Source organism: Hippopotamus amphibius, chromosome 14 (genome assembly GCF_030028045.1).
Source record: "Hippopotamus amphibius kiboko isolate mHipAmp2 chromosome 14, mHipAmp2.hap2, whole genome shotgun sequence".
Lineage (NCBI taxonomy): Eukaryota > Metazoa > Chordata > Mammalia > Artiodactyla > Hippopotamidae > Hippopotamus > Hippopotamus amphibius.
In genome coordinates this window covers 71,802,740-71,817,503 of record NC_080199.1, presented here as the reverse complement: position 1 = coordinate 71,817,503, position 14,764 = coordinate 71,802,740, and the positions used below count along the sequence as shown (strand labels likewise).

Here is a 14,764-nt window from a genome sequence, read left to right as displayed (position 1 = left end):
CATGGAGACACATAACAGTTTAATTTCTATGGTCTTCCTACTCATACTTCTTAGATTAACAAATATAACTTGCTTTCCTAACATACAACTGAATCATATGTAGTAATTTTCTAGAAGTATCCTGCAACAGAGTCTGACCCAAGATTTTTTAAATGTTACCAGAGACACAACTATTAACTGATTTTAAAGACTTTCTGGACGTTGCTGTCAACATACTCTTGTGATGATCTTCAACTTACCTTAAAGATGATTATCCATGATTTGTAGAAAAAACCTGAATCACAATCTCTATGAAAAAAAATCTTACAAAATGCAGGTTTCTGTGGTTAACAACACTAGCAACTCTGAGTTCTACCAGCACCCACAGTAGAAAGGACTGACCAGTCATGACTGAATTTTCCACCATGGCCTCTTACCCAGCAAAGAAACACCAGGATGGGTTACTCTTTTAAAAAGGGAGATTTTAGTAGTATCTTATAGTCTGTAGTCATGGGAAACAGTGGGGTTTTTTCCTGTTTTCTTAATTTTATTTTTTAAAAAAGCAGATGTGTTAACGTGAAAGATTTCTTCTATTTTTCCCCTATTTTTTTTTTAATTTATTTACTTTATTGGCTGTGTGGGGTCTTTTTGCTGTGTGCGGGCTTTGTTTAGTTGCAGTGAGTGGGGGCTACTCTTCATTGTGGTGTGAGGCTTCTCACTGCCATGGCTTCTCTTGTTGCAGAGCATGGGCTCTAGGCACCTGGGCTTCAGTAGTTGCAGCACATAGGCTCAATAGTTGTGGCTCACGGGCTCCAGAGCACAGGCTCAATAGTTGTGGTGCATGGGCTTAGTTGCTCCGCGGCATGTGGGATCTTCCTGGAGCAGGGATTGAACCCATGTCCCCTGCATTAGCAGGCGGATTCTCAACCACTGCGCCACGTAGGAAGCCCCTTTTCCCCTATTTCTTAACCTCCTCTCCCTTGAGTAAAATCAATGACTTCAGAGCTGCAGTCAAATCTCCTTGGGTATTGTGTTGTGCCTCTTGTTACTGAAGCATTAGTTTTTACTTCCCCAGGGACAGAGAGGAGAGGAGGGGTAGAGATACCCACCCAAAAGAGAGGGCAGATATCTAACAGATGATTCCCTGATAAGAGAAATACCTCCTCATAGCACCCGTGCTTTCTAGCCCCAAAACATGATACACTTTATCCACTAGCATAAAAGGCAATTCAGACAGGTGCACTGCAACTTAGACATAACTTGATTAAAATAGTGTCCAAATAGAGTATTTCAGAAAAAGCACCATACATTTTAGAGGCATGTGAATGTCTTATTCCCACCAATAGGTGAGACTGTTAATATGGTAGTACAGCTGTGAAATTAAATGCTTGTAATTTAGCATTGAACATGCACAGGTGTCCACAAGCATGCACAGAGTCAGGTCTTAAGGCTCTTCAGGTTCCAAATTCTAATGCTGTCCTTTTCAATGAATTGTAGAATTACAGAAATAAGTGGGGAGCTTCTGGGGTGGGGAATAGGCAAGGGTGCCCAGAAAGGTCATGGAAGCTCTGTATCCTTTCCCCAAACCCTGCGCTACGCATCTGTTCCATGTGGGTGTTTATCTGTATTTTAGCATATCCTTTAAGAACAAACCAGTAAACAGTTTTATCATTTAAGACACATCCCTCAGACTTCCCTGGTGGTCCAGTGATTAAGACTGCGCTTCCACTGCAGGGGGCACAGGTTCAGTCTCTGGTTGGGGAAGTTCCATATGCCACGCAAAATGGGGAAAAAAAAAAAAGGACGCATCCCTCTTGGAAGCTTGGTGTTATCCTTACTACAGTCTTGCTGCTCAAGGTACACAGATCAATATTAGCTACCTCTTCTGGGAGGCTGACAGAAACACAGATTCTCAGGTCTTACTCCAGACCTACAGATTCAGAACCTGCATTTTAACAGAACCCTCAGATCCCTGGACAAGGTGCCAGAGTAGAATGACCTGAGCTCACCCACCTCACAAAAACACCAAAACCACAAGTAACTGCTGAACAACCATCAACAGAAAATGACTGGAACCTACCGAAAAGATAATCTACTTCCAAAGACAAAAAAGAGTCTACAATGAGATGGTAGAAGGGTTGCATTTGCGATATAATCAAATCCCATACCCACTGGGTGGGTGACCCACAGAATGAAAAACAATTACATCACAGAGGTTCTCCCACAGGAGGGAGAGTTTTGAGCCCCAGGTCAGGCTCCCCAATCTGTAATTGGGAGGAGGAGTCCTCAGAGCATTTGGCTTTGAAGGCCACAAAGGCTTGATTGCAGAATCTCCACAGAACTGGGGAAGCAGAAATGCCACTCTTGGAGGGTGCACACAAGATTTCATGTGCACTGGGACCCAGGGGAAAAAGCAGTGACTTCATAAAAGCCTGGACCAGACCTACCTGCTGATCTAGGAGGGTGTCCTGGGGAGCCAGGGGGTGGCTGTGGCTCACTGCAGGTACAAGGACACTGGTGGCTTACATACTGGGGAGTACTCCTTATCATGAGATGTCCTAAAGACCATCATTTTGATGCCAAGACCTGGCCCAACCCAACAGCCTGAAGGTTACAGTGCTGGGATGCCTCAGGCCAAACAACCAACAGGGCAGGAACACAGCCCCAACCTTCAGCAGACAGTCTGCTTAAAGTCTTCCTGAGCCCACAGCTGCCTATAAACACACCCCTTGACACGGCCCTACCCACCAGAGGGACAAGACCCAGCTCCACCCACCAGTGGGCAGGCACAAGTCCCATCCAATGGGAAGCTTGCACAAGGCTCTTGGACCAACCTCATTCACCAGGGGGCAGATGGCAGAATCAAGAGGAACTATACTCCTGCAGACTGTGGGACAGCAAATACATCAACTTAGACAAAATGAGACAGCAGAGGAAATATGTTCCAGACGAAGGAACAAGATAAAACCCCAGAAGAACAACTAAGTGAAATGGAGACAGGCAATCTGCCCAAAAAAGAATTCAGAGTATATAGTAAAGATAATCCAAGATCTCAGAAAAAGAATGGAGGCACAGTCCAAGATACAGAAAATGTCTAATAAAAAGCTAGGAAAATTGAAAGAACAAACAGAGATGAAAAATAAAATAACTGAAGGGAAAAATACACTAGAAGGAATTAACAGCAGAATTAATGAGGCAAAGGAATGTATAAATGAGCTGGAAGACAGAATGGTGAAAATTCACTGCCACAGAACAGAATAAAGAAAAAAGAGTGAAAAGAAATTTGAGGACATTCTACAAGACCTCTGGGGCAACATAAAATGCACCAACATTCACATTATAGGGGTCCCAGAAGGAGAGAAGAGAGAGAAAGGGCCTGAGAAAATATTTGAAGAGCTAATAGCCAAAAACTTCTCTAACATGGGAAAGGAAACAGTCACCCAAGACCAGGAAACACAGAAAGTCCCACACAGGATAAACCCAAGGAGAAACCTGTGGAGACATATATTAATCATATTGACAAAAATTAAAGACAAATAGAAAATATTAAAAACAACAAGGGAAAAGCAACAAATAACATACAAGGGAATCCCCATAAGTTTATCAGTTGATTTTTCAACAGAAATTCTGCAGGCCAGAAGGGAGTGGCAGGATATTTATAGTGATGAAAGGGAAAAACCTACAACCAAGAATGCTCTAAACAGCAGGGCTCTCATTCAGATTTGACAGAGAAATCAAAAGCTTTATAGACAAGCAAAAGCTAAGAGAATTAAAAGCATCACCAAAGCAGCTTTACAACAAATGCTAAAGGAATGTCTCTAGGTGGAAAAGAAAAGCCCACAACTAGAAGCAAGAAAATTATGAATGAGAAAGTTTACTGGTAAAGGCAAACATACAGTAAATATAGGAAACCATCCATACACCAATATGATATCAAAACTGGCAATCATGAGAAGAGGAGGGTACAAACGCAGGATACAGAAAATGCATTTGAAATGAAGAGATGAGCAACTTAAAACAATTTTGTATATATACAGACTGCTATAACAAAACCTCATGGTAGCTGCAAACCAAAAATCAACAACAGATATACACACAAAAAAGAAAAAGCAATCCAGACACAACACAAAGACAATCACAAGAAAAGAGAACAAAAGAGGAAGAGAAGAAAAAAGACCTACAAAAACAACTCCAAAACAATTAACAAAATGGCAATAAGAAAATACATATTGGAGGACTTCCCTGGCAGTCCAGTGGTTAAGACTTTGCTTCCAGTGCAGTGGGGGTGCAGGTTAGGTCCCTGGTTGGGGAACTAAGATCCCATATGCTGTACAGCATGGCCAAAGAAAGAAAAGAACATCCATATTGGTAATGGCCTTAAATGTAAAGGGATTAAATGCTCCAACCATAAGACACAGACCGGCTGAATGGATAAAAACACAAGACCTATATGTATGCTGTCTACAAGAGACCCACTTCAGAGCTAGGGACACATATAGACTGAAAGTGAGGGGATGGGAAAAGGTATTCCACGCAAATGGAAGGCAAAAGAAAGCTGGAGCAGCAATACTCATATCAGACAAAACAGACTTTAAAATAATGACTGTTATAAAAGACAAAGAAGGATAGTACATAATGATCAAGGGGTCAATCCAAGAAGATATAACAATTATAAATATATATGCAACCAATATAGGAGCACCTCAATATATAAGGCACATGCTAACAACTATAAAAGAGGAAATCAACAGTAACAATAATAGTGGGGGACTTTAACACTCCACTTACACCAATGGACAGATCATCGAGACAGCAAATTAATAAGGAAACGCAAACTTTAAATGATACAATAAATCAGCTTGATTTAATAGATATTTATACAACATTCCACCCCAAAACAGCAGATTACACGTTCTTCTCATGGAACATTCTCTAGGTTAGATCACATCTTGGGTCACAAATCAAGCCTTGGTAAATTTAAGGAAATTGAAATCATATCAAGCATCTTTTCCAACCACAATGCTATGAGATTAGAAATCAATTACTGGAAAAACACTGTAAAAAACACAAATACATAGAGGCTAAACAATATGCTACTAAATAACCAAGAGATCACTGTAGATCAAAGAGGAAATCAAAAAATACCTAAAGACATCCTTCTCAAGCTCTTCCAAAACATTGCAGAGGAAGGAACACTCCCAAACTCATTTTATGAGGCCACCATCACCCTGATATCAAAACCAGACAAAGATAGTACAAAAAAAGAAAATTACAGACCAATATCACTGATGAATTTAGATGCAAAAATCCTCAACAAAATACTAGCTAACAGAATTCAACAACACATTAAAAGGATCATACACCATGATCAAGTGGGGTTTATCCCTGGAATGCAAGGATTCTTTAATATATGCAAATCAGTGTGATACACCATATTAATAAACTGAAGGATAAAAACCACATGATCATCTCAATAGATGCAGAAAAAGCTTTTGACAAAATTCAATACCCATTTATGATAAAAACTCTCCAGAAAGTGGGCATAGAGGGAACCTACCTCAACATGATAAAGGCCATATATGACAAACCCACAGCAAACATCATTCTCAATGGTGAAAAACTGAAAGCATTCCCTCTAAGATCAGGAACAAGACAAGGATGTCCACTCTCGCCACTACTATTCAACATAGTTTTGGAAGTCCTTGCCACAGCGATCAGAAAAGAAAAATAAAAGGAATCCAAATTGGAAAAGAAGTCAAACTGTCACTGTTTGCAGATGACATGATATTATACACAGAAAATCCTAAAGATGCCACCAGAAAACTACTTGAGCTAATCAGTGAATTTGGTAAAGTTGCAGGATACATATTTAACACACAGAAATCTCTTGCATTTCTATACACTAACAATGAAAGGTCAGAAAGAGAAATTAAGGCAACAATCCCATTCACCACTGCAACAAAAAGAATAAAATACCTAGGAATAAACCTAACCAAGGAGGTAAAAGACCTGTACTCAGAAAATTATAAGACACTAATGAAAGAAATCAAAGACGACACAAACAGATGGAGGGACATACCATGTTCTTGGATTGGAAGAATCAACATTGTGAAAATGACTATACTACCCAAAGCAATTTACAGATTCAATGCAATCCCCATCAAATTACCAATGGCATTTTTCACAGAACTAGAACAAGAAATTTTATGATTTGTATGGAAACACAAAAGACCCCGAATAGCCAAAGCAATCTTGAGAAGGAAAGACGGAGTTGGTGGAATCAGGCTTCCTGACTTCAGGCTATACTGCAAGGCTACAGTGATCAAGACAGTATGGTACTGGCACAAAAACAGAAATAAAGATCAATGGAACAGGATAGATAGCCCAGACATAAACTATGGCCAACTAATCTATGATAAAGGAGCCAAGGATATACAATGGAGAAAAGACAGCCTCTTCAATAAGTGGTGCTGAGAAAACTGGACAGCTACATGGAAAAGAATGAGATTAGAACACTCCCTAACACCATACACAAAAATAAACTCAAAATGGATTAGAGACCTAAATGTAAGGCCAGTCACTATAAAACTCCTGGAGGAAAATATAGGAAGAACACTCTTTGACATAAATCACAGCAAGATCTTTTTTGATCCACCCCCTAGAGTAATGGAAATAAAAACAAAAATAAATAAGTGGGACCTAATGAAACTTCAAAGCTTCTGCACAGCAAAGGAAACTATAAGCAAGACGAAAAGACAACCCTTAGAATGGGAGAAAATATTTGCAAATGAATCAACAGACAAAGGATTAATCTCCAAAATATATAAACAGTTCATCCAGCTCAATATCAAAAAAACAAGCAACCCAATCAAAAAATGGGCAGAACACCTAAACAGGTATTTTCTCCAAAGGAGACATACGGATGGCCAAGAGGCACATGAAAAGCTGCTCAACAGCACTAATTATTAGAGAAATGCAAATCAAACCTACAATGAGGTATCACCTCACACCAGTTAGAATGGGAATCATTAGAAAATCTGCAAACAGTAAATGCTGGACAGGATGTGGAGAAAAGGGAACGCTCTTGCACTGTTGGTGGGAATGTAAATTGATACAGCCACTATGGAGAACAGTATGGAGGTTCCTTGAAAAACTAAAAATAGAGTTACCACATGACCCAGCAATCCCACTACTGAGCATATACCCAGAGAAAACTGTAATTCAAAGAGACACATGCACCCCAATGTTCACTGCAGCACTATTTACAATAGCCAGGACATGGAAGCAAACTAAATGTCCATCAACAGATGAATGGATAAAGAAGAAGTGGTACATATATACAATGGAATATTACTCAGCTATAAAAAGCAATGAAACTGGGACATTCTTAGAGACATGGATGGACCTAGAGACTGTCATACACAATGAAGTCAGTCAGAGAAAAACAAAATATCGTATATCAATGCATATATGCAGAATCTAGAAAAATGGTACAGATCAACCAGTTTGCAAGACAGAAATAGAGACACAGATGTAGACAACAAACATATGGACACCAAGCAGGGAAAGCAGCGGGTGGCGGGGGGTGGTGTGGGATGAATTGGGAGATTGGGATTGCCACACATACATTACTAATAAGAAAAACAATCAAATTGTACACTTTAAATATATGCAGTTTATTGTATGTCAATTATATCTCAATAGAAGTCCTTACACAAAACAAAACCAAACCTCTGGGACATAGAAAAAGAAGCAGTCCTAAGTGGGAAGTTTATAGCAATACAATCTTACCTCAGGAAACAAGAAAAATCCCTAATAAACAACCTAACCTTACACCTAAAGCAACTAGAGAAAGAAGAACAGACAAAACTCAAAGTTAGTAGAAGGAAAGAAATCATAAAGATGAGAACAGAAATAAATGGAGATGAAGAAAACAGTAGAAAAGAACAATGAAATTAAAAGCTGGTTCTGTGAAAAAGATAAACAAAATTGATAAATCTTTAGCCAGACTCATCAATAAAAAAAGGGAAAGGGCTCAAATTAATAAAATTAGAAATGAAAAAGAAGTTACTACTGACACTACATAAATGCAAAGGATCATAAGAGACTACTGTACCAACAACTATATGACAGTAAAATGGACAACCTAGAAGAAATGGACAAATTCTTAGACAGGCACAGTCTTCCAGAACTGAACCAGGAAGAAACAGAAAATATGAACAGACTAATCATAAGCACTGAAATTGAAACAGTGATTTAAAAACTCCCATAAAGAAAAGTCCAGGACCAGATGGCATCTCAGTTGAATTCTATCAAACATGTGGAGGAGAGTTAACACCTATCCTTCGGAAACTATTTCAAAAAAATCAGGAGGAACACTCCCAAATTCATTCTATGATCCACCTTCGCCCTGATATCAAAATCAAACAATATACCACAAGAAAGGAAAATTACAGGCCAATAACACTGATGAACATAGAAGACTCCTCAACAAAATACTAGCAAACCAAGTCCAACAATACATTAAAAGGATCATGCACTACTCTCAAGTGGGATTTATCCCAGGGATGCAAGGATTCTTCAATATATGCAAATCAATCAGTGTGATACATCACATTAACAAACTGAAGAATAAAAACCATATGATCACCTCAATAGATGCAGAAAAAGCTTTTGACAAAATCCAACACCGATTTATGATAAAAACTCTCCAGAAAGTGGGCATAGGGGGAACATAATAAAGGCCATATATTAAAAACCCACAGCTAACATCATACTCAGTGCTAAAAACCTGAAAGCATTTCCTCTAAGAGAAGGATGTTCGCTCACCCCACTTTTATTCAACATACTTTTGGAAGTCCTAGCCATAGCAATCAGAAAAGAAAAAGAAATAAAAGTATTCCAAATTGGAAAAGGAGACGTAAAACTGCCACTGTTTGCAGATAACATGATACAATACATAGGAAATCCTAAAGATGCTAACAGAAAACTACTAGAGCTCATCAGTGAATTCAATAAAGTTACAGGATACAAAATTAATACAGAGAAATCTTTTACATTTCTATACAATAACAATGAAAGATCAGAAAGAGAAATTAAACAATTCCATTCACCATCAAAAAGAATAAAATACCTAGCAATAAAACTACCTAAAGAGTCATAAGACTTGTGCTCCCAAAACTATAAGATACTGATGAAAGAAATCAAAGATGAAACAAACGGATGAAGAAATATACTATGGTCTTAGATTGGAAGAATCATACCATCAAAATGACTATACTACCCAAGGCAATTTACAGATTCAACACAATCCCTATTAAATGACCAATGACATTTTTTGCAGATTTAGAACAAAAAAAAGTCTTAAAATTTGTATGGAAACACAAAAGACCCCGAATAGCCAAAGCTATCTTGAGAAAGAAAAATGGAGCTGGAGGAATCAGGCTCCTTGACTTCAGACTATACATAAAGCTACTGTAATAAAAGCAGTGTGGTACTGGCACAGAGATAGACTTACAGATAAATGGTACAGGATAGAAAGCCTAGAAATAAACCCACACACTTATGGTCAATTAATCTACAGCAAAAGAGGCAATAGTATGCAATGGAGAAAAGACAGTCTCTTCAGTAAGTGGTGCTGCGAAATTTGGGCACCTATATGTAAAAGAATGAAATTGGAACATTCTCTACACCATACACAAAAATATACTCAAAATGGATTAAACACCTAAATGTAAGACTGGATACTATAAAACTCTTAGAGGAAAACATAGGCAGAACACTCTGACATTAATCACAGCAATATCTTTTTGGATCCACCTCCTAAAGTAATGAAAATAAAAACAAAAACAAACAAATGGGACATAATTAAACTTATAAACTTCTGCACAGCAAAGGAAACCATAAACAAAGTGCAAAGACAACCAAAAGAATGGGAGAAAATATTCGCAAATCATGCAACTGACAAGGGATTAATCTTCAAAATATACAAACAGCTCATGTAGCTCAATATGAAAAAAAAAAAAACCCAATGCAATCAAAACATGGGCGGAAGATCTCAATGGACATTTCTCCAAAGAAGACATACAGATGGCCAAAGGCACATGAAAAGATGCTCAACATCACTAATTATTAGAGAAATGCAAATCAAAACTACAATGAGGTATCACCTCACACTGGTCAGAATGGCCATCATCAAAAAAGCTACAAACAACAAATGCTGGAGAGGGTGTGAAGAAAAGAGAATCATCCTACACTGTTGGTGGGAATGTAAACTGGTACAGCCACTATAGAAAACAGTATGGAGGTTTCTTAAAAAAACTAAAAAGAGAGCTACCATATGATCCAGCTAATGTACTCCTGGGCATATTTCTGGAGAAAACCATACCTCGAAAAGATACATGCACCCCAATGTTCATTGCAGCACTAAAGACAAATACCATATGATATTACTTATATTTAGAATCTTAAAAAATGATACAAATGAACTTACAAAATAGAAACAGACTCACAAACTTAGAAAACAATCTTATGGTTACTAAAGGGGAAAGGTTTCGGAGGGGGGTGCAAATTAGGAGTTTGGGATTAACATATACACACTACTATATATAAAATAATCAACAAGGACCTACTGTATAACACAGGGAACTCTATTCAATATTCTGTAATAACCTATGTGAGGAAAGAATGTGAAAAAGAATAGATATATGTATATGTACAACTAAATCAGTTTGTTCTATAGCTGAAACATAACATTGTAAATCAAATATACTCCAATATAAAATTTAAAAACAATTTAAAAAAAAGGAAAAAGGGGACCTCCAGGCTAGCTTACACCTGCTTCCAAATATCTGCCTGAAGAACATAAACGTTAGTGTCCATGGGTGGTTTTACAGCATCTGGATTATATCTCACTAAAACTGGAGTTTTTTCAAGCTTTTTTATCCATTTACTAAGAATTAATTGATATTTGAATGCCTATCATGAGCTGAGTATTTTCCTTTATTCAGCAAATATTCGTTGTGTACCCACTCTGGGCTAGGCACTGTTTCAGGGGATACTGCAGTTATCAAAACAGAGACATTCCTGTTCTCAATGATTTTATATTTTCATGGAGAAGATGTGCTTGTTCATTTATGCCAGGCCACGAAAAAAAAGAAACAGGACAGAGTAACTGGGATGTGGTGCTATTACAGAAAAGGAGTCATAGAAGCCTTTCTAATAGGATGATATCTGAGCAGAGGTATGAATGAAGTGAGGATACAGCATGGATATCTGGGGGAAGAACATTCCAGAAAAGGGGAAAGCAAATGCAAAGATCCTGAAGCAGGAACATGATCCCCTTGTTGAAGGGACAGCATGGAAGCCAGTGAAATGAGTGAAGAGCAGAGTGGCCAGAGGGCAGCAGAAAGGTTCATGTAGGCCAGGAAGGACTTGGGCCTTTCCTGAGTGAAATGGAAAGCCACTGGATGTTGGGGGGCAGAGTGGTGACAGGCTTTGACCTTTCATCTACGTTTTAAAAGGATCACTGTTTGGAATGATGAAAAATTCTGGAAATAGAGAGAGATGATGGTTACACAACATGGTGAGTGTACTTAATGTCCCTGAATTGTGTACTTGGATGGTAAATTTCAGGTTATATATATCTTACTACAATAAAAGTAACTTTTTTAAAAAAAGGATCACTCTGGCTGCTATGTGTAGAATAGACTCTAGGATGGCAGAAGCAGGAAGACCAGTTAGAAGGCTACAGCAACAGTGCAGCCATGAGTGATGTTGGCTTGGGCTAGGGTTGTAGCAACAGAGGTATCAGAAGTGGGCCCATTCTGCAAACATTTCAGGGGCAGAGCTGACAGGACTTGATGGTAACACGTGGAAATGTGAAAGACTCCGAAATTTGGCCCAAATAACTAGAAGAACGGAGTTGCCAAGATGAGGAGGTGCACATTTGGAAAGTGGAAATTGAGAGTTAATTTCAGATATGTTAACTTTGATTTGCCTAATTAGACACCCACAACAAATGGCAAGCAAATGAGTGGATGTGTGAGTCTGCTATTAAGAAGTCTGAAAATGGAGAGAGGATATGTAAAGCCTCTGAGGAAAAAAGAGGATACGCACCTGTCTCTCCTGTAAGAATCAGAATGAGTGCAATGAGTCTGAAACCTTAGTTGCACATTAAATCATGTGAGGAACTACAAACACCAATACCCACTCCACCCCTCCAGAGACCGATTTAACTGGTCTGAAGTGCGCAAGTCCAGGGCTGTTTAAAGTTCCCCAGGTGATTCTAATCCGTTGGACAAGCTGAAACTGCTTTGGTGGTTCCTGAACCTAGTAATCACTGCAGGAGGCTAGTCAAAAGGAACTACTCACTCAGATAAATCCAGAGCAGGGGCCACCAAACCAGCATTTTATATAGCCACCTCACTTTGAAAGTCATTGAATTAGGAGAAATTTATTCTCCAGCAAAGTTCACACCCTCAATCATTTTTCCATAGAGGGTGTTTGTGTAGTGATTCAGCTCCAAGTCTGTCATTGATTTCTTACTTTGTTTTGTATTTGAGGTCACAGGAAGTGAGGGACTAGAATTCATACAGTTTCCTGTCAGACACTTCCTTCTCTGTCACCGTCTCCTTTAGCCCAGACCTTGCCTTTAACAGCAAACTCTTGCTAACACTGTATGCCAACTTTGGGTTCCAAGAACTCTGGCCACCTGCCAACAACTTCCTGAAGTTTCTGGGCCAGGAGGTTGAAAAAACTTGCTCCACTCTACAGTTTCCAACCCTTCTCTATTTATTTCTATTTCAAACAACCCAGAGACTCTGAAATTCATGCTGCCCAGCCACACTAACCATCCTCCTTCCTAAAGCCCATCACCATCCCCATCACCCACAGCGGTAGTCGTGAACCATGGAGCACATTAGAATCATTGGGGAAGCTTTTAAAATACTCTGAGACCCAGGTCCCACCCCAGATCCCTTAAATGAAACCCTCAGGATAGCGCCCTGGCATGGTTATTTATAACATTCCTCATGTGATTTTAAGTTTCAGCTGTGGCTCAGAAATGCTGACCTAAAGCCCTGCTGCTCCCACCGCCTTGCTCATTGAATAGACGAGATCTTATAGCTTACTGTCTGCCTCTCCACCCCAGTCTATGATGTCATTCTCAGGGACTGCAACATGCTCCTGGCTAACCCAAACAGAATCTTTTCCCTCTCCATTTTAACATTCTTACTTCCAAGGATCTCTGCTCCCCTCCATCCCACCTTGACCACCCAATTTCATGGCTGTATCAAAAACCTATAAATAGCAGTAAGTGTACCAGATCCAGAATCTCATGTTTAAGCATCCCACACAGATATGCTTCCAGGCCCCTTTTGCTCTAGCTCCCCGTCCCTTTCCAATAATTCTTCTCCCATCATCAATAACAACCTGTAGACTGCACTACTTTTCCCACTACCCACCACCTATCTTCACTCCTCTTCTGAACAAGTTTAAATTCCATGGATTATAATCACTCCCTTGCTGACAATCAAAAATATCTTACCCCTGTCTTACTCAAGTAGTTAAAACCTTTCCACATCTGCGCATGCTGAAATGTGACATTACTAGACCACACCTGCAACCAAGCATATCTTAAAGAGTGCCAAATCTCAAAATGAGCCCTCAATGCTATCAGACAATCCTATAATACAATTATGCTCCTTGATAATTTCAAATTCCTATTACATGAGATAATTATTTCATATCTTGCTCTTCCCTTGGCAGCTTTCCCACCCTTTTCTTTTTATTATTAAGTTATAACTGACATACAACATTAGTTTCAGGTATAGAACATAATGATTTGACATCTGTGTACACTGCGAAATGATCACCCCAATAAGTCTATTTACCATCTGTCACCTTACAAAGATACAAAAAAATTTTTTTCTTGTGATGAGAACTTATAAGATTTAATTTCTTAGCAACATCCAAATTTGCAATATATTATTGACCACACAGTATATTACAACCCAATGGCTTATTTATGTTATGACTAGAAGTTAAATTTCTTTATCTCCTTCACTCATTTTGCTCACCCTCCAGTCACCTCCCCCCACTCTGGCAACCACCAATTTTCTTTCTGTGTCTATGAGTTTGATTTGGTTTTGTCGGTGTGTTTTGTCTTTTAGCTTCCACAAGTAAGTGAAAGCATACAGTCCATGACTCTCTGACTTATTTCACTTAGCATAATATTCTCAAGGTCTATCCATGTTGTCTCAATTGGCAAGATTTCATTCTTTTTTTATGGCTGAGTAGTACTTCACTGTATGTATGTACCACATCTTCTATATCCATTCCTCCATCAATGGATACTTGGGTTGTATACATATATTGGCTATTGTAAATAATGCTGCTATAAACATTGGGGTACATGTATCTTTTCGAATTATTGTTTTCATTTTCTTTGAATAAATAACAGAAGTCATATTGCTAGATCATACAGTAGTTCTATTTTTAATTTGCTGAGGAACCCCCATACTGTTTTCCGTAGTGGCTGAACCAATTTACATTTCTATAAACAATGCATGAGAATACCCATTTCTCTACATTCTTACCAATACTTGTTATTTCTTGTCCTTTTAAAAGTAGCCATTCTAGTAGGTAGGAAGAGATATTTCACTGTTTCCCTGATGATTACTGAGAGTGAACATCTTTTCTTGTGCCTGTCAGACATCTCTATGTCATTTTTGAAAAAAATGTCTAAATATCCTCTGCTCATTTTTTAATTGGATTGCTTTTTCTT

At 38.6% G+C, this 14,764-nt stretch overlaps 1 protein-coding gene across 2 annotated transcripts in view; it reads right to left on the bottom strand.

The window, feature by feature from the left end:
• Positions 1-14,764, bottom strand: part of ZAR1L (zygote arrest 1 like) — a 75,060-nt gene that overhangs the window by 12,292 nt on the left and 48,004 nt on the right. The gene's annotated exons all lie outside the window — the stretch shown is intronic.